An 18579-nucleotide genomic window follows, 5' to 3' on the forward strand; every position below is an offset into this window, starting at 1 on the left:
GCCACCTGCGCACTAACCCTGGCTCCCTTCTAAGTGGCTCTGACAAGGAAGTATTTATGACAACAGATTGAAGTTTCTGTTTGTTACCACGTCGCTTGGTAGGACATACTGAAGGACATACTGTGGGGTCGGGGGGCACCCCAAGGAGCAAGGAGTTGCCCTCCAGAGCAGCTGAAACTGATGGGCAGCGGGAAATCTGCGAGATGCTTCCTGGGCAACTTGAGCTGCACAGATTAAGATGCTATGGGCAGAGAAGATAAAACAGTCTTGTCAAAAATGAGCCCCAAGTCACAAGTCCCCAGTGTAGCCGCCCCGCTATGTGGAAGTGAGTTTGTAGGCAAGCTCTTTCCACCAGGGCAGCTCTGTGTTGGGTGTAATGGGGCAGGGGCCGCAAGATAGATTTTGCTAATGATTGATGGCACTCCAGCACCAGCAGAGGGATCTACTCAGCCCGGGGAGGCAGGGGTGGGAAGGCTTCCTGGAGGAGGGGTCACTTAGAGACCTGAATGTGCCAGGAGTTAACCCAAGGAGGGGGGTGCTAGTCAGGGGGGAGGCAAGAGGAGAGCCTGTTCTGAAAGAGGCGCCCAGGTTGGAGGTGCAAGGGCTGGTTCTGGAACCTGCTATGGAGCAGTGTCCTGGAGTGGCCGGCTGGCCTGGGACCTTACCTCACCCACCACGTATCAAAATAAGTTTGGGTCGAGCTGTCTGAGCTCCTAGCTGGGTTCTGGTGATGACAGTTCTAGTTTGTTGGCTGCTTTCCAGAGACATACCAGAGGCGCCTTAACCTCCTCCCTGACATGCCTTCCCAGCCTACTACAGGCTGGGTCCTTCCGGGAAGGTTTTCTGTGGACAACTTAGCTGTCTTGGTGTGGATTCCTGCGAGTGTTAGTCACTGGGGGGCTGTCCTAACCTCTGCTGAGGCTGGTCCTTTCCCTTGTTTGCCTCAGACAGGGGGTAAAGTGACGGTCATGGCGCCTTCTGGCCCCTCCTATCTAGACTGTTCGTCTCTAGAAACTGGATCTGAACATCCATGAAACCACTTAGCTGCTGTTTGTTGAACATCTACTATGTGCCAGGTTCTGTCAAAGAGCCATATACCGGAGGGAACCAGTGAGCACCCCAGCCCCTCTACAAACACAGTATCGATCAGGTGCTGGGTTACAGGGTGAAGGCATAGATTCTGGATATGGGCCATCTGATAAAATCGTACTGGTCACACTATTACATTCAGATTAATGACAAATAAAGTTTAAAATTCAGTTGTTTGGTTGCAGGAACCACATTACAAGGGCTGAAGGGCCACGCGTGGCTTGCAGCCACCATATGGAGCCGCACAGCTACAGAATATTTCCCTTATCGCCGCAATGAGCCAGATTCAAGTCTCAGATCTTCCTTTGGAAGCTCTGTGACTTTGCCCCAAAAGTAAACCTCTCGGAGCCTCTTTCCTGCGTCTATAAAAGCCCGTGTTCTTTACACTGCATCACACCTCCATTTGTTTAATCACAACAGCTGGGGCAAGATATAAAGTTACCCCAGCAAGTTCAAATTAAGATTCCAAGTTAGTTAGGACTCTTGATAGCAAATAACAGGAAACTGAATCAAACTGCCTTAGGTAAAAAAGGAATTTATAAGCAGGCTGATAACATAATTTGTGGAACCCATGCAGATGGAACATGTGGAGATTTTTGTTCAAAAAGCAGGAAAAAGGTGCATTAAAGGTCCTAAAATATGCTTTTTTTCTTTCTTCTGCAGTCTCTTTCTCAACTTACTATGGTGTTTTTTGTTTGCTATTTAATGTCATTCTTAAATAATACAAACTAAAAATTTAGATTACTAACATGAATTTTCCCATTCATCTTTATATTTGCAGGACTAGTTTTTCTTTTCTTTCTTTCTTTCTTTTTTCTTTTTTAGAGATTAATGTATGTATTTGAGAGAGAGAGAACATGAACAGGGGGAGGGACAGAAGGAAAGGGAGACTCCTGCTGAGCAGGGAGCCCGACGTGGGGCTCGATCCCAGGACTCTGGAACCATGACCCTAGCTGAAGGCGGACACTTGACCGACTGAGCCTCCCAGGTGCCCTGCAGTGCCAGTTTTAAATGCAAACATAGGAGAATCTATCTTGTATGCAGAGTGACCAAAATTACACAGTTTGTATTTAGCAGTACATATATGTGTGTGTGTGTGTGTGTGTGTGTGTGTGTGTGTGTGTTGTAATTAGAACAGTGCAAACACCATATGAAACTAATTCAATGATCTTTATTTCACCTCTTGATACATACACATTCTTCCAATGCATTCTCTACCTTTGGCTTGTTATGGAAAATCTGAAGCAACCGAGGAAACCCAAGCGGCACACGGAAATCAGGGAGAACACAGCTTTATTATCGCTGGCGGCCTCAGCGGGATCGTTTCCCAAAGGCTGAGGACCTGACAGGGTTAGGGGTGAGTTTTTATGGTTACGGGTGGTGGGGGATGGTAACAGGATGTCTCTGCGGTCTCTCAGGGCCGATTGGCCCCCTTCGTGCGGAAGTATAATTTATATGGAGGCATCTCAGGAGAGGGCTAAGTCTTCCCGGGGGACTTGTTTTTTCTTAACCAAACAGGATGGCCATGTGGTCTTTTCTTCCCCCTCAGCAGGAGCAATGGTGAGCAGCAGACAGGAAGGGGCTGGGGCGCAGGGGTCTCTGTCCACCTGAGGCTTACTGGTGAGTAAGGAAGGACTGAGAAACGGAGGAACTATATGGGTAGCCCTGTCTTTCCTTTCTCTTCTGCATCATTTTCAGCATCGGCAGTTGGCTAGCGCAGGGAACTTACACCGGTGAGAAAGGATGTGATAAGGTTCCTTGGCTGTTTGCCGTCTTTGAATGCCATCTTCTCCTTTCTGTGTTCAAAGCAAGTTCTGGTTTGAGGAAAGCACGGTTTCTCATGGCGCACAGCGCCCCTGCTCACTCAGTTATAGACATAACATGCTTTCCTTGGACTTGGCTTTGAGTCTTGCTGAATGTCCATGTGTTGCCAGTTAACCGAACTCTGAGCTCACAGAGCACCGCAGACGCTAATACAAGCAGAGCGGCAAGAAACGGGAGGGGCATGTGTACTCTACCTGCCTTCTCTGCTCACGTGATGCTCCACTGGTCTGCCAGACTCTGCTTATGAACCATAAGTTCAAAGATAAAATTATTAAGAATTCAGAGATGGTGACGGCAGGGCATTAAACCAAGCAGAGGACCCTTCAGCTGCCTGTGGAACCAATCCTGTTTGTAAGACTAGAGGGTGAGGCTTGCACAGAACCCATGGGCAGAAGCAGAGCTGGGCTGCAAAGACCATCTGGACGAGGTGCTCAGTTGTCAGCAGAATTCTCTCTCTCCTTTCTGCATGCCCGATCACTCACTGCTTCTGCTCCCAGCATGTTTACAAAGATATAACATGTAAAGTAGTGATTAAGAGCACAGATTCCAGAATTAGATGACTTATGTTTGCATCCTGACTCCCAGACCAACTGTTTGTGTGACTTCGGACAACACATCCTGCGTCTCAGTTTTCTCATATGGCATACTGATGTGTACCCTTCCCCTTTATGGCAGCCGAATGCAGCCCTGCCCTGCCCCCACAGCAGGCACAGAAGACACTGCAGGCCACGTCTGGTCCCTGTGATATCTCACTCCTTTTCAGACCACACAGACACTAAAGTCAGGGATCCAGGGTTCAAAAGCTAGACCTAGAGCCCACAGGGAGCCCCAGAGATATTCTGCTCCACTCTCTGAGGCTCAGAGAAGGAAAGAAGCCCAGGCAGGGCCACTTGGAAATCAGGTGCCAAGTCAGGAACAGACCTGGGGTCTCTCCCTTCCTATTCAGTCCTCTCTAAACCCGGGAACTTTTCTCAAAGAGTTTTGTCATTGGCTGTTAGTCTTCAGCTTTTGTCTCCTTTATGGTGCAGAATTGCCCCCACCCCTTAAGCCCACCCGAAACTGAGTAGACCCTCTCCCCTCTCCCGGAGCCACACCCTCCACTGCCACCACTTCCCTTACGTCCCGCGTTCAGGTTGCTCTCTGCTGCCTCTGGTGGCCAGGCACTCATGTCCTTTGGGAAGGTGCTAAGGTTAGCGGCTGCTGAAATAGGGGAGACAAGATGGGGATGGGAGGAGTTGGGGGTGGAGGGAGAGGGACACAGGATAGCTGTTTACAGAGCCACAGTGGCTGGTGGCTGGAGAATGGATGATCTTGGGCCCTTGGAGGCCACAGATGTTAGAAAATCAGATTAAGGAATTGAACAAGAAATGGACTGAGCCTTGTTTTCTGGAAAAAGTCAAGAGGAGAGCTGGCGATGCATGGAGGCTCAGGGCAGAGGGTGACGGAGTCAGGAGAAGGGCAAAGATTCAGGTTCATGTTCTGACACTGAAACACGCAAACAAGAAGTCATTTGACCTCCCCAAGCCTTGGCTTTTTCAACTCAGAGATGACTCCTTGCTTCATGAGGCCATAAAGAGGCCGTGGGGTGGGCAAACAGCATGGGGGAGGCAAGGGTCTGGGTGCCAGAGAAATGGGGATTTAAACCTCAGCCCCACCATTAACTAGCCATGCAACTTTTAGCCATGTTGCTTCACTGCTCTGGATCTCTATTTCCTTGTCCATGAAATGAGAATATTAATTATACCTAACTCATTGTGGTTGGGGAAGTTTAGAATCTTATGTGAAAAATCATTAATGGGCTTGGCATGTAGTAACTGCTCAGTAAATGGTTGCAAGATATAGAGACCTCAATTAAGAAAGCTCAAGCCGAAAGAACAATTTATTCAAAAGCTCTTCCACCTCCCCTCCTTCCTGCTGCATCATGATTTCTAAGGCCTGACTCTTCAGCATTTTGGAATATGACAACTGTGAATGTTTGACAATACAAAGGGCTCCCTCTGGAAGTAGTAAACTCCTTGTTCCCAAAGAAACACAAACAAAAGCTAGATGATGTCGTGAGGGCACAGAGCAGGAGGGCTTCAAGCCACTGACGGAATGGGGCTGAGGGGAGGAAGGCACTGGGCCCTCAATCATCTTTTCCAGACCCTCTCTCCCAGGGTGCCTGCCCACCCCCAGATCTAGGGGTGGGCGGTGACCCCTGAAAACACTCATCTGGGCAAGGCTAAGGAAAACCCGGGCTGAGAACCGGCCATGAGGGAAGCTGAGATACACACAGGCCCTCCCCATCATCCCACAGGCCCATGTTTGGATCACTTCCCTTTCTTGGGGCAGAGGGAAGGGGAAGGGGCTGATTCTGCAGGAAAATATGGTGCAGATGGCTGGCCAGTGGAACCACTCCATCAGAGCTTGGCTAAAGAGGGATTTGCAATGATCAGATTGGAGAATCTTCAGACCAGAGATGGGCCTTCTCGAAGGCAGGAATGAGGAGCTCAGGAGAGTGGCTCATTAGCCCTCCTTCCTGGATTTTCTCAGGCCCCTAGACCACACCAGAGCTGGCACAACCACAGACTGGTCGTCTAATTAAGTGATTCTCTGCTCTGGGAGGGAGGGGTGCAGCCCCACTTCTTGGGGGCCATGGCAGAACGTCTGAGAGAGGTTTTGCTTTAAAAAGCATAATTTTATTTTTGGAAAATAAACACAAATCCTCTCTTTTTTAACTCCAGGAACAACAGAGTAAAGCTCAACAAAACCTTCTTGGCTAGTGGAGCTCTTTCTACCTAACCCCATTGGCCAAGAAAATTCCCAAGGCCAGGAGAGAGGAGACTGTTGCCCTGTAAAGTCCACATCTTTATCTCTGAGAAGTGTGAAATTTTTCTGTTTCTCTGAAGAAGGTATGTGTTCAAAAGGGTCAAGTACTCAGATCTAGACTAAGCCAAGTTTTACAGAGGAGGGAAGAAGGGCCAGCAAAGGAAAAGGACTTACGTAAGGTTAACAGTAAACTGGCCCTGACTCGTAATTAAATCTCATTTTATCTCACTGTTAAGTCCAGAGCTTATTAATGGCTGATTGGTTGATGGTGAATGTGGCACTTGAGGCTGACAATATGGGCAACAGTGCTAAGAATGATTATTTATTAGCTCAAGAATCAAGAGGTCAAGAGTCGAAATTAACTCCTTTTGGGTTCAGTAAGGCTGCCTTGACTCCCTGACCACTGACAGCATCCAAACTCTGAGGAGGGTTATGGGTCAGGGTGATTTTGTGTTAGCAAAGGAGTATTGTGTTTGCCTTGGCTCCAAGCTATGAACAATAAAATCTAAGGACTCCACAATTAAGAACGGAGGTCTTGACCATCTCATGTGCTGATTCTTTAAAATAAGAGGGGTGGGGCACTTGGATGGCTCATTCGGCAAATCATCTGCCTTCGGCTCAGGTCCTGATTCTGGGGCCCCAGGATCGAGCCCTGCATCCAGCTCCCTGCTGAGTAGGGAGTCTGGCTATCTCTCTCTCCCTCTGCCCCTCCCCTCAGGCTCATGCTGTCTCTCTCACTTTCTCTTTCTCCCTCTCAAATAAATAAAATCTTTAACAAAAATAAGAGTTGTTATTTTATTTATTTTCTCTTCTGTTTTGTGTCTTACCATTCCATTCCATCCCAAAGCAATCATTTCATTGCTTTTCTGTATAGATTTTACTAAATTATTTGCTTTTGCCTGTTTTTGAACTTACGTAAACTGAATCACGTTGAATTTTTTTCACTCAACATCATGCTCTTGAGATTCAATGTCATTAAGTGTAGCTGTAATTTATTTTTTAAAAAGATTTATTTATTTATTTAAAGACAGAAGAGAGAGAGAGCGCGAGTGCCCACATCGGGGAGGAGGAGCAGAGGGAAAGAGAGAGAGAATCCCAAGCAAGATTCCCCGATGAATGTGGAGCCTGATGTGGAGTTCAGTCCCACGACCCTGAGATCATGCCCCAAGCTGAAATCAAGAGCCAGAGGCTTAACCAACTGAGCCACCCGGGGGCCCACTGTAATTTATTTTTTACTTTGCTATATAGCATTCCATGGTATGAATGGAATATTACTTATTTGTCATATCTTGTTGATGGACACTTGTGTTTTTTTCCAACTTTTGACTATTATGTACAATGTCACTATAAACATTCTTGGATGTTTACATCGTGTGTGCAAGACTCTCTAGGTTATATACTTAGCAGCGGGATTACTAGGTCATTAGGTTATGCAGATGTTCGACTTTACTAGGTAATACTACCTCTTTTCCTAATTACTTTTACCAGTTGTTGCATTCATCCACAATGTTTGAAAGTTCCCACACTGCTCCACATGCTCTCCAACATTTGGTATTAATTACTTTTTAACTCTTGTCAATCTGGCAGGTATGAAATAGTATTACATTATAGAGTATATCTGCATTCTCCTGATTACGGAAATTAAATACATTTTAATGTGTTTGTGACCCATCTGTGTTTCCCCTTCAGTGAAATATCTTCTCATTCCTTTTGTCCATTTTTATTTGGGTTGTTTGTCTTTTCATATTGATCTTCATATAATCTGCATGTTAACACATTATTTATAAAAGTTTCCCTGTTGATGGCTTATCTTTATCTTCAGATATAATTTTTAATATAATCAAATGTATCAGTCTTTTTCTTTATGATTTGTTTTTGTCCTTTTTAAAAAATCTTCCCTACCCTAATAAAGTTACTTTTCTATAAAGTTGTGTTTTACTTTTTTCATACAGGTCTGACCAGCCTGGTTAAAGACTAATGTAAGAGTCAAAAATTATGTTTTCCTTAAGGTCAGCGAATTGTCCTAGAACTACATGTTGTAAAATCTATCCTTTCACCTTGAACTAAATGCCTTCCCTGTAATAAAACCAAGTTCAGTGTTTTTTTGGGTTCTGTATATATTTGTCAACACCACTCTGTCTTAATGACTGTAAGTTTATAATTCTTTTTTTTTTAAGGATTTCATTTATTTATTTATTTGTCAAAGAGAAAGAGAGCACAGCAGGGGGAACACAGGCAGAGGGAGAAGCAGGTTCTCCACTGAGCAGGAAGACTGATGCGGGGCTCAATGCCAGGACCCTGGGATCATGACCTGAGCCGAAGGCAGACGCTTAACCGAGCCACCCAGGCATCCTGTAACTTTATAATTCTTGACACTTTGCCAGGTAAGTCTCTATCTTTTTCTTCCTCTTCAGGAATGTATAAGTCTTCAATAAAGGCATTTAAAAACTTAGGGATGGGGCGTCCAGGTGGCTCAGTGGCTTAAAGCCTCTGCCTTCGTCTCGGGTCATGGTCCCGGAGTCCTGGGATCGAGCCCCGCATCAGGCTCTCTGCTCAGCAGGGAGCCTGCTTCCTCCTCTCTCTCTGCCTGCCTCTGCCTACTTGTGATCTCTCTCTCTCTGTCAAATAAATAAATAAAATGTTTAAAAAAAAAAGAAACTTAGGGAAAAAAGTTGTCACGTTCCAGAAAAAAATTCTTATCTTTATTGTAATTGCATGGAAATTATTGATCAATTTGATAGATTTGACATCTTTATGATACTGACTTTTCTAATTCATGAGCATGGTGTATCTTTACATTTATTTAGATCTTTTTTTTTTTTAAGATTTTATTTATTTGACAGAGAGAGAAAGCACAAGCAGGGGGCAAAGGAGAAGCAGGCTCCCCGCTGAGTAGGGAGCCTGATGCTGGACTCAGTCCCAAGACTCCATGACCATGACCTGAGCTGAAGGCAGATGCCCAGCCATCTGAGCCATCCAGGCGCCCCTACTTTGGGGTTTTTTTTTATACGTATGTTCCTTAACTTCTCAGCATAAGGTTTTCCTATTTATCTTCTGTTACTTTTAAAAAAAAACTTTATTTAGGCATAATTTACATATTATATGATTCATCCTATTTAAACATACAACTCTGGTTTTTAGTAAATGTACTGAGTTGTGCAATCATCAGCACAATCCAATCATAGACCATTTCCATCATCCCCAAAAGACTCATCACGCCCATCTCTAGTCCATCCCTGTTCCCACCTCCATCCCCAGGCGAACAACCACGTGCTGCCTATCTCCATACATTTGCCTTTTCTGGGTATTTTTTGTGTATGTGGACTTTTTTTCCCATTTGCCTTCTTTCAGTGAGGGTAATATTTTTGAAGTTCATCCATGTTTGTCGCATGTTCTCATGAGTTCATTCCTCTTACTGGTGAACGGTATTGCATGGTATGGGTAGCAAACATTTTGTTTTTCAGATTACTGTTGCTGTGAACTTTCCCGTACAAGTCTTTCTGTGGACACATGTTTTCATTTATCTTTAGTAGATATCTACAAGCCAAATTACTAGGTTGTTAAACATAAATTTATGTCTAACTTTTAAGAAACTGCCAAACTATTTTCTAAAGTGGATACACCATTTTAAATGCTGCCAGCAATGTATGAGGGTTCCAATTTCTTCACATCAGCCCCCACAGCTATTACTGTCTGTCTTTCTGATTATGGCCATCCTCGTGGGTACCAAGTGGCCTCTCCTTATGGTTTTAATTTGCATTTTCCTCATGGCTAATGATGCTGAACACCTCTTAATGTGCTTATGAGCTCTTTATATATATTCTTTGGTGAAATGTCTATTCAAATCTTTTGCCTATTTAAAAATTTGGGTTGTCTTCTTTTTGAGTTGTGAAACTTCTATATATTCTGGATATAAGACCTTTATTAGGATTTGCAAATATTTTCTTCTACTTTGTGGCTTACTTTTTTATCTTCTTACTAGTGTCTTTTAAAGTACAAAAATTTATTAAGTTTGATTTATCAATTTTTTTTCTTTTATGAATCATGCTTTAAGTGTCATATCTAATAACTCTTTGCCTAACCCAAGGTCAAGAAGATTTTCTCCTTGTTTTCTTCTAAAAAGCTTTATCATTTTAGCTTTAAATTTTGGTCTGATCCCTTTTGAATTAATTGTTGTGTGTGGTGTGAGTTAAGGGTCTAAATTCATCTTTTTGCTTGTAGATATCCAATTGTCCTGGCAATATTTGTTGAAAAAACTTATTACTGATTTTTAGCAACCTGTTTGTGAATGGAGAATAAAGACTTAATAAGAGTAATCCTTTGCGGTTTGTAGAGATGTGCTTTATGACCCAGTAAATATTGCATGTTCATAAACATTCTGCATATGCTTGGACAGAATGTACACTCTACTGATGTTGGCACACTGTTATATGTATTCAACCAGACTTGAGAATGCATTAGTTCTGGGGCACATGGGGGGCTCAGTCAGTGAAACGGCTGCCTTTGGCTCAGGTCATAGTCTTGGTGTCTTGCTGGGATCAAGCCCCAGGTATGGCTTCCTGCTCAGTGGGGATTCTGCTTTTCCCTCTCCCACTTCCTTCATGTGCTCTCTCTCTCTTTCTCTTTCAAATAAATAAATAAAATCGTAAAAAAGAGAGAAAACATTAGTTCAAATCTTATATATCTGTACTTATTTTTTGCGTATGTTTGAGCTAGGAATTACCAGCAGAGTCATGTTAAAACCTACTGACATGACAGGATATTTGTCTTTTTCTTCTTGTCCTTTCAATTTGTGATTTATGGATCTAAAGGTTGTGTTACTAACTTTCATTAACGTGTGATCTGATCATTTTATCATAAGGTAGTGACCCTCTTTATCTCTGTCAATATTTTTTGCCTTAAAGTCTATTTTGTCTGATACTGGTATCTTTTTGGGAGTATGTCCAGGGACTGTATACTTGGAAGATTTGACCTGTTGAGATAATAAATTCTGCCTCGAAGTTAGCTTCTTTGCACAGCACCTTTCCTCCCTGCCTTCCAGTCAGGCTCACATCCTCATCCTAATTTAAGGGCATCTTAATTGGCTAGGCAGCGTCTTTCCCTTGGGATGCCAGAGAATATTAACAATTTTAACAGGTCATTCACATCATTTGTTGTTTGGTATAAGAAAGCCAAACATGTCAGAGAAAGAAGGTTCTGCCTTTCAAAGCCAGACAGAACTAGGACATTTCAGTATGCCAGTAGAAGTAGGCATATGTCCTAGTGGAAGGTGAACTGTTTTGGGTTCTCGATTTCTTGTCGAACACAAAACATCTCCACATATGTAGAATGTAAAGTACGGACACTGATGGTCCTGCCAGCTTCTCCTGCAATCCAGCCTGTGCTCAACAAGAAAGGAATAGTCCCACCATATTTACCACCATATTTAATGGATTCTGAAGCAGTTGGACAGGTTAGGCAAATAGGAGTGAGACTTTCTCCCCACCCAGACGTCATTCCTCACACACTTAACGAAAGAACACCTCCTTCTTCTCACTGGTGGAGGCTGAATAACTTTCTTGGACCAGAGAGGACATATCTGTACCCTGAAAGAAAGAACCTCCCCTGGTGTGATTAAAGGCCTTGGTCTCAAGCAACACCCCAAGAGAACCCCACTCACTCAGCACTTACTCTGTGCTGGGTCTTTGGCAGACATGATTTCTTCCAGTCTATGCAACAACCCCATGAGAAAGATATTATCATCATTTTACAAGCAAGAACACTTAGACCTGTATATGTTGACCTTCCAATGGACAGTCTGCTAGCAAGTGGCAGAGCCAGGATTTGGACCCCAGCACTTCTTACCTTCCTGCTTGAAGGTGAACCAAAGCACCTGGATTCTGCAGAGAAGAGTTTCCAGTCCACGTGGAGCTGCCAGGAAGGCAGCCAGGGGAAGGGATGGAGGTGTGGTTGCCTTTCCTCCCACTCCCTCCTGAGCCCTGGCACTCGGTACAGGCAGACATCAGGGAGGCACCATGGGCCGGGCATGGTAGAATGAGCAATTTGATAGCATTGCCCATGAAAAGCACTATGTTGTATATTTTCTTAGATGCTGTATTTGTCCACTTGGCCTCCATTCATCACAGGGCCAACTACATTAACTACAGTTGCTTATATCCATGATGCTCTGGCTTCTAAGGGCTTCGCAGACCCAGGAAGAGGCTGCCCGTCCCAGAGCTAGCTGATTCCTAAAGACAGTATCACCCTACCCATGAGCTTGCCTTGGATATGCAAACCAGTGAGTCCCGAGTCTACACCCCTTTACCCACCTCCTTACCTAACCCTCACACACCAGGCCCTAAGTCATCCCAGGGTGGCCTACAGAGCAAAAGCGGCTACCCCAAGAGCCCAGAGCCTTCCAGAATGACTCAAACAGTTTATCCTCCCCTACCTTATCTTTCCTGAAGAAACCCCAACAAAGGCTCTGGCCTAGGCTGTCCCTCACTCTTTTCTGTCCCCTGACCAGCACAGGTGCTTTCCCCTGTGGCCCTGCCCCATGGCATGCAGGCCCCCACACCCCCGCTGGGATCTGTGAGCCTAATACATGTTTTTCTTTCAAGTCCCATTCCTGCTTCCTGCTGTGGCCACACCGGCTTTATCAGACCACATCCGTCCCACACGTGCTTAGAACAGCTCAGCAGTTTCGGGGCCACGGCAAACTCTCTGTAACTGTTAGCTGTTACTGACATTGTTATTATTCTAGACCAGGTCTCTGTTAATTCTGTGACCCTAAACAGGCTCTTTCTTTTCTGAGCCTGTTTCCTCAGGCTACCAATGGGGATTCATGGTACCTTGACCTCACCACAATGGTTTTGAAGGCCAAAGATGTAAAATGAAAATATTAGTTTATTTTCTCTTTTATGCCTCTGTCTCTTCCCAGAAGCTTCAGAGAGAGAAGGGTTATCTTGAGCTCACAGGGGGTTTTATGGTCATAAGGGGCTTCCTAGCCATTGACGCTGGGTCAGCTCAGATGGCTATGAACTCTGCACTCCAAGACCGTTCTCAGGCTCTGGCCAATCGTCTACTTCTCATCTGCAGGAAATGGTCCCTCCCGGGCCCAGAAGTGACAAGAGCCCAGCTTCCCAAGGCCTAGGCTTTGGAGAATGGGGACAGGGAAGCCCAGACCACGAGAACAGCTTGGGCACACATGTGGCACTTACACACCTGAAGCACCCAGGCTGCCTTCTCCATAATCAATCAATGCACAAGTTCTCCAAAGTATTCGGTGAGTGCTGAGCATTGAGCTGCAGACATAATATGTACCAAACCACTTGTTTGGAACCTGCAAATGGGCTGCATTCCAGAATTCCAGTTGTAAATCAGGACTTGCTTCCTACAATAATTTGTTCTTTGGGGGAATAAAGAAAATTACACCCTGCACTGTATATTGTATTCCTGGCTTCATCCATGGAAAAATATTTCATCCATTGGATATAATTACATACAGTGGCAAGTATTTGTAATGAAATATTATAGGAAAAATTATGCTATGGTATTATATAATATTATATATGTTATAATATAATATTATATAATATATATTATAGGAAAAATATACAACTCAAAAAAAAACTATTTTATTTGTTCCTGACACGTAGTATATGCTACATAAATGTTTGTATACATATATTATAGACAAAAGACTAACATTTTTTGGGTCTCAAAACATTGACAATTAGGTCAAGTTGTTAAACACTTCGAGAGCCAATCCAAACAGGGTGCAGGCTGCCAATCTGTGACTTGTTAATAAACTTTGTCAAGACTTGGTCACTTGCTTCTGAAAGGCCCTAGTGAGCTTGTAATTGATTTTGGATGAGTTCCAAAATTCAGATTTTCAAACACTAAACGTTTAGGTTTAATTTTAAAAATTGGAAATGAGGGGCGCCTGGGTGGCTCAGTGGGTTAAAGCCTCTGCCTTCGGCTCAGGTCATGATCCCAGAGTCCTGGGATCAAGCCCCACATCGGGCTCTCCGCTCAGCGGGGAGCCTGCTTCCTCCTCTCTCCCTGCCTGCCTCTCTGTCTACTTGTGATCTCTATCTGTCAAATAAATAAATAAAATCTTTTAAAAAAATAAAAAAATAAAAATTGGAAATGAAAGTAAATCAAACAAGCAAAAAAGCTCCATGAAGTAAAAAGGCAAGTGACAAACTGGGAAAAATTATTTGCAGTTCATGTCAGAAAGGACGAATCCCCTTATTATATACAAAGCTTCTAGAAATAGAGAAGGAAAAGACGGTCAATCTAATAGAAAAAGATAGGCAAGAGACAAGAATGCGCAGTCCACAGATGACCCTTACACATATGCAAAAATGGTCAACTGCCTTCAAAATAGGAGAAGTACAGATTAAAACAACACTAGGCTACAGTGATTTGCCCGACAGACTGGCAAAAATCCAACACACCTTATTAGTAAATTCATGGTGAAACAAGACGTTCTCATTCATTGTGGCTGAAACAGCAGAATCCTCTGGGAGCAGCAAGCACCGGCTATGAAATTTCCAAATTCACCTCCCTTCGCTCCCACATCTGGCCTCTAGGAATCCGTCCTCTGTTGCATCAGCATGAAATGGCACGTCCGCAAGTTTATGGGTTGCCAAATAGCACATTGTAATAGCGAAACATGACAAAAACAGACCATCGTCAGGCGGGAGGGAGCTGGTTAAATATTCTATGGTGCGTCCGCACAATGGAGCGTTAAGGATGTATCGAAAGTAATGAACTTGGTGTCGAACAGAAGGATTTCTAAAATATGTTAAGTAATAAAACTAAGGTGCATAAGGGTAATTGGATAAGAAGGAGGAAAACAAACATGGATATTTGTGTTATGAGTAGTTACGACAGAGGCACTAGCAGGGTATGTGAGAAATAAAGGGAAATGTTTATTAATTAGGTGAGAGCAGCAGCTCTTAAACTTCAGCCTAGACCGAGATCACCTGGAGGGCTTGTTAAGTACAGATTACTGGCTCCCACTCCCCGGGCTTCTGATTCAGTAGGCCTAGGATGGAGCCCGAAATGACTTCTAACAAGCTCCCAGATGGCCAACCAGAGATTTGGATTTCGAGATCCACTGGATCAGAAAATGGGATACACAGAAGCTGGAGCGACGCTTCTCCAGGTATATGTTTTGGGTTTGTTTTTTTTTAAAGGATATTATTAATTAATTAATTAATTTACTTAGAGAGCGTGCACGTGTGAGCAGAGGGGAGGGGCAGAGGCAGACGCAGAGGGAGAATCTCCAGCAGACTCCGCCCTGAATTCAGAGCCGGGCTCTGGGCTCCATATCAAGACCTGAACCAAAATCAAGAGTTGGACACCCAGGCACCCCTCCAGTTATATCTTTTTTTAGCATTTTGATTTTTTTTAACATGTAAATGTATTACTTCTTTAAAAAAAAAAAATCTTAAAGAAATGTGTTCCATGAAATAACCTGCTCCTCATTCACACTCTAGCCTCTTAACCTGTTTTATTTTTCTTTCCAACAATTATTATACCTGAAATGATGTTATTGTGTTTACTTTTCTTTCTCCCCCCCACTAGACTAGGGTAAGGGTGTTAATTTCCATTGCTCACTCTATTTCCAACACTAATATTATGTCTGGCGCAGAGTAGGTGCTCAGGAAATAGTTGTTGGATGAACGAAGTGTGTGCTTAGTTCTCTTAGTCTGTACTAGATCCAGATCCAGATGCCTCACTGAAAGGGGTCTCCCTAATGCCCGAGACCCTCTTGGCCCTCTAGGTGAGGGCCAATTCAGGCACCGAATGTTGAAACACAGTTAACTTTAATGGTCTTCAGGTAGCTTTCCTTTTGGCATTTTAAGTTCTGCAATGAAGTCAGGGGGCGTGTGGGCTCAGGTAAGACCATGCTGCTCATCTTGCCACACTGTCAAAGTGAAAAGAGGTTGGGTTTGGGAGTCACAGAGGCATGGCATCCAACCCTCCAGACCACCCACCAGGTCTGTGACCTTCGGCATCTCTGGTCCTCAGTTTCCCAACTGTAGAATGGGGATGCTTCTGCCCAGCTCTTGGGATCACTGAGAGAACTCAACTGCTGTAATGTGCACAACACGTGGCACCCAATTCATGTGAGTTATTTCTTGGCTTTCCAGCTGGCGTATTACATCAGCTGTTTGCACAGTTCTCCCCCCTACCTTGGTTTATTAAGTGATAGTTGTAAAAGTTTATAACAAGTCGCAGATTGGCAGCCTGCACCCTTGTTTGGATTGGCTCTCGAAGTGTTTAACAAAAATCTGACTTAATTGCCAACATTTAGAAACTGGAGATAAAAATCTGGATTTGTGGCTTCATTGGAAACATCTGCATGACCACAATCACTGGAGCTTGGTGTTGGCATTGTGCTCTGCTTATGGTCCCCGTGAGTCTCTACCACCTTCTGCCACAACATCCCTTGCTGCCCTAAACAGCTAGCCCCTAGAAGCTTTGAGTCCCTAGTTTATAAAGTGCTCCCATTTTCTTCTCTTATTTGAACTTGACCCTTGAGGGAGATGTTACTATTATTCCCCATCTTACAGGGAAAGCTGAAGCAGGTCTGTGAGGTGACTCACTCAGGGTTGTTAAACCAGCAGCAGCAATAAATAGCGAGCCTTTACTGGATATTCAGCATGTGCCAGGAATTATTCTAAGCACATTACATGTCTTAATTAATTTAATCCTCACAACAATTTTATTAAATATTTCCATTATCCCAATTTTACAGATGAGGAAATGGAGGCAGAAAGGTCAAGTGACTTTTCCAAGGTCACACAGCTAGAAAGCTCAAAATGAACCTGTCTTCCACATCCTAATGTGCACTGTAAGGCAGTGTTGTCTTTCCTTGCTTCCTCCCTTTCTTTTCTTTTTTTTTTTTTTTTCAAATAGACAAATCAGTGGTGTGTTTGGTTGGGAGGCAGGTGGGGTTACATTTTATAATATTTGTGCCCTGCTGTACCCCCATCACCTAGAACAATGCCTGGCATGTAGTAGAAGTATAAGAAATATTGGAACAATATAGCAATAGAGGCATTCATGATCCATTATCAGCTGTTGGTATCCCTGGTGTCTGCTACTGTGTAATTAATTAGCACAGAGATGAGGACCTACTTACTACGTGAGCATATGATGGGTTCCCTGCCCTTGAGTAGCTCAAGTCCAGGTGAAAAACACTGACAAAGTTCAAATACAGGACATATGCAGATATGTCACTTGTCAAGAAAGTTACGTTTTAACCTTCAAAATGATCAGTTTTGGGGCACCTGGGTGGCTCAGTGGGTTAAAGCCTCTGCCTTCAGCTCAGATCGTGATCCCAGGGTCCTGGGATCGAGCCCCACATCGGGATCTTTGCTCATCAGGGAGCCTACTTCCTCCCTTTCTCTCTCTGCCTGTCTCTCTGCCTACTTGTGATCTCTGTCTGTCAAATAAATAAAATAAAATCTTCAAAATGATCAATTTTCAATAAAGGCTAAAAATGGGATCAGTCTGGAGTGCCTGGTTGGCTCACTAGGTTAAACGTCTGCCTTCGTCTCAGGTCGTGATCTCAGGGTCCTGGGACTGAGTCTTGCGTCAGGCTCCCTGCTCACTGGAGAGCCTCTTTCTTCCTCTACCTTTCCTTGCCCCCCCCCCCCCCCGGCTCATGATCTCTCCCTCTCTCAAATAAATAAATGAAATCTTTAAAAATAATGGAATAAAGGGGCACCAGGGTGGCTCAGTCATTAAACGTCTGCCTTTGGCTCTGGTCATAATCCTGGAGTCCTGGGATCCAGCCCCGCTTCGGGCTCCCTGCTCAGCGGGAAGCCTGCTTCTCCCTCTCCCACTCCCCCTGCTTGTGTTCCCTCTCTCACTCTGTCTCTCTCTGTCAAATAAATAAATAAAATCTTTAAAAAATAATGAATCAAGTCAGTTTAGAATGCTAATTATTTTACTGAGTTAATATTTTCAAAGGTGAAACTGGGCGCATGAGATAGTCTTTCCAGAGACTGGAAAAGTTTTATGATGAAAATACAGGACAAAATGCAATTTGAAAGAATTTCCTGCTATGATATCCCCCTGTTGGTAGGATAAATTCACTGGGATCCAGTGACATAGACCATGAAGTTAAACATGCTTGATCCAACTTTTTTTTGAAATATTTATTTATTTGTCAGAGAAAGAGAGAGAGAGCACAAGCAGAAGGAGAGGCAGGCAGAGGGATAAGCAGACTCCCTGCTGAGCAAGGAGCCCGACTGGGAGCTCAAGCCCAGGATCCCAGGATCATGACCTGAGCCGAAGACGGACCCTTAACTGACTGAACCACCCAGGCAACCCTACCCAACTAATTCCTATCCTGGTTTCTCCTACAAGGGCTTCTGGAAAGTCTAGGGAAGGACTGTGGACTTCTGGCCTTTTTTGGGTTTTTTTTTTCTGATATTGCTGTACCCTGGAGTTGGCTCTCTAAAAATCTGGTCACCTCGCCCTGTCTGTATCCCCTTCTCTTGTCCATCATCCCTATTCACTTCCATCCCTTCCCCCCATCTCTTTCCATCTGTCCATCCTTTTCCCTCTCTCCCTTTCTTCCATGTTTTCATTATCCATTATTTCATTTTCTCCCACAATAATCCTGCAGAGTAGTCTGGCCAGAGATTATTACTGCAATTTAATGAGGAACTTAAGTCACAGAGAAGTGGAGTCATTCTTTTAGGATTATCCCTCCCACCCCCGCCACCCCAAAGTCCCATCCACAGATATGACTCCCAGGCTGTGTGTCCTCTACCACACCACAATTTTATTTCCCTGCAGGAGCATAGCCTCTGTCAGAACCTTTCTGCTTTCACCATGAAATCATGAAAG

This window comes from Enhydra lutris, unplaced genomic scaffold, assembly GCF_002288905.1.
Source record: "Enhydra lutris kenyoni isolate GAN:26980312 unplaced genomic scaffold, ASM228890v2 scaffoldscaffold9, whole genome shotgun sequence".
NCBI lineage: Eukaryota > Metazoa > Chordata > Mammalia > Carnivora > Mustelidae > Enhydra > Enhydra lutris.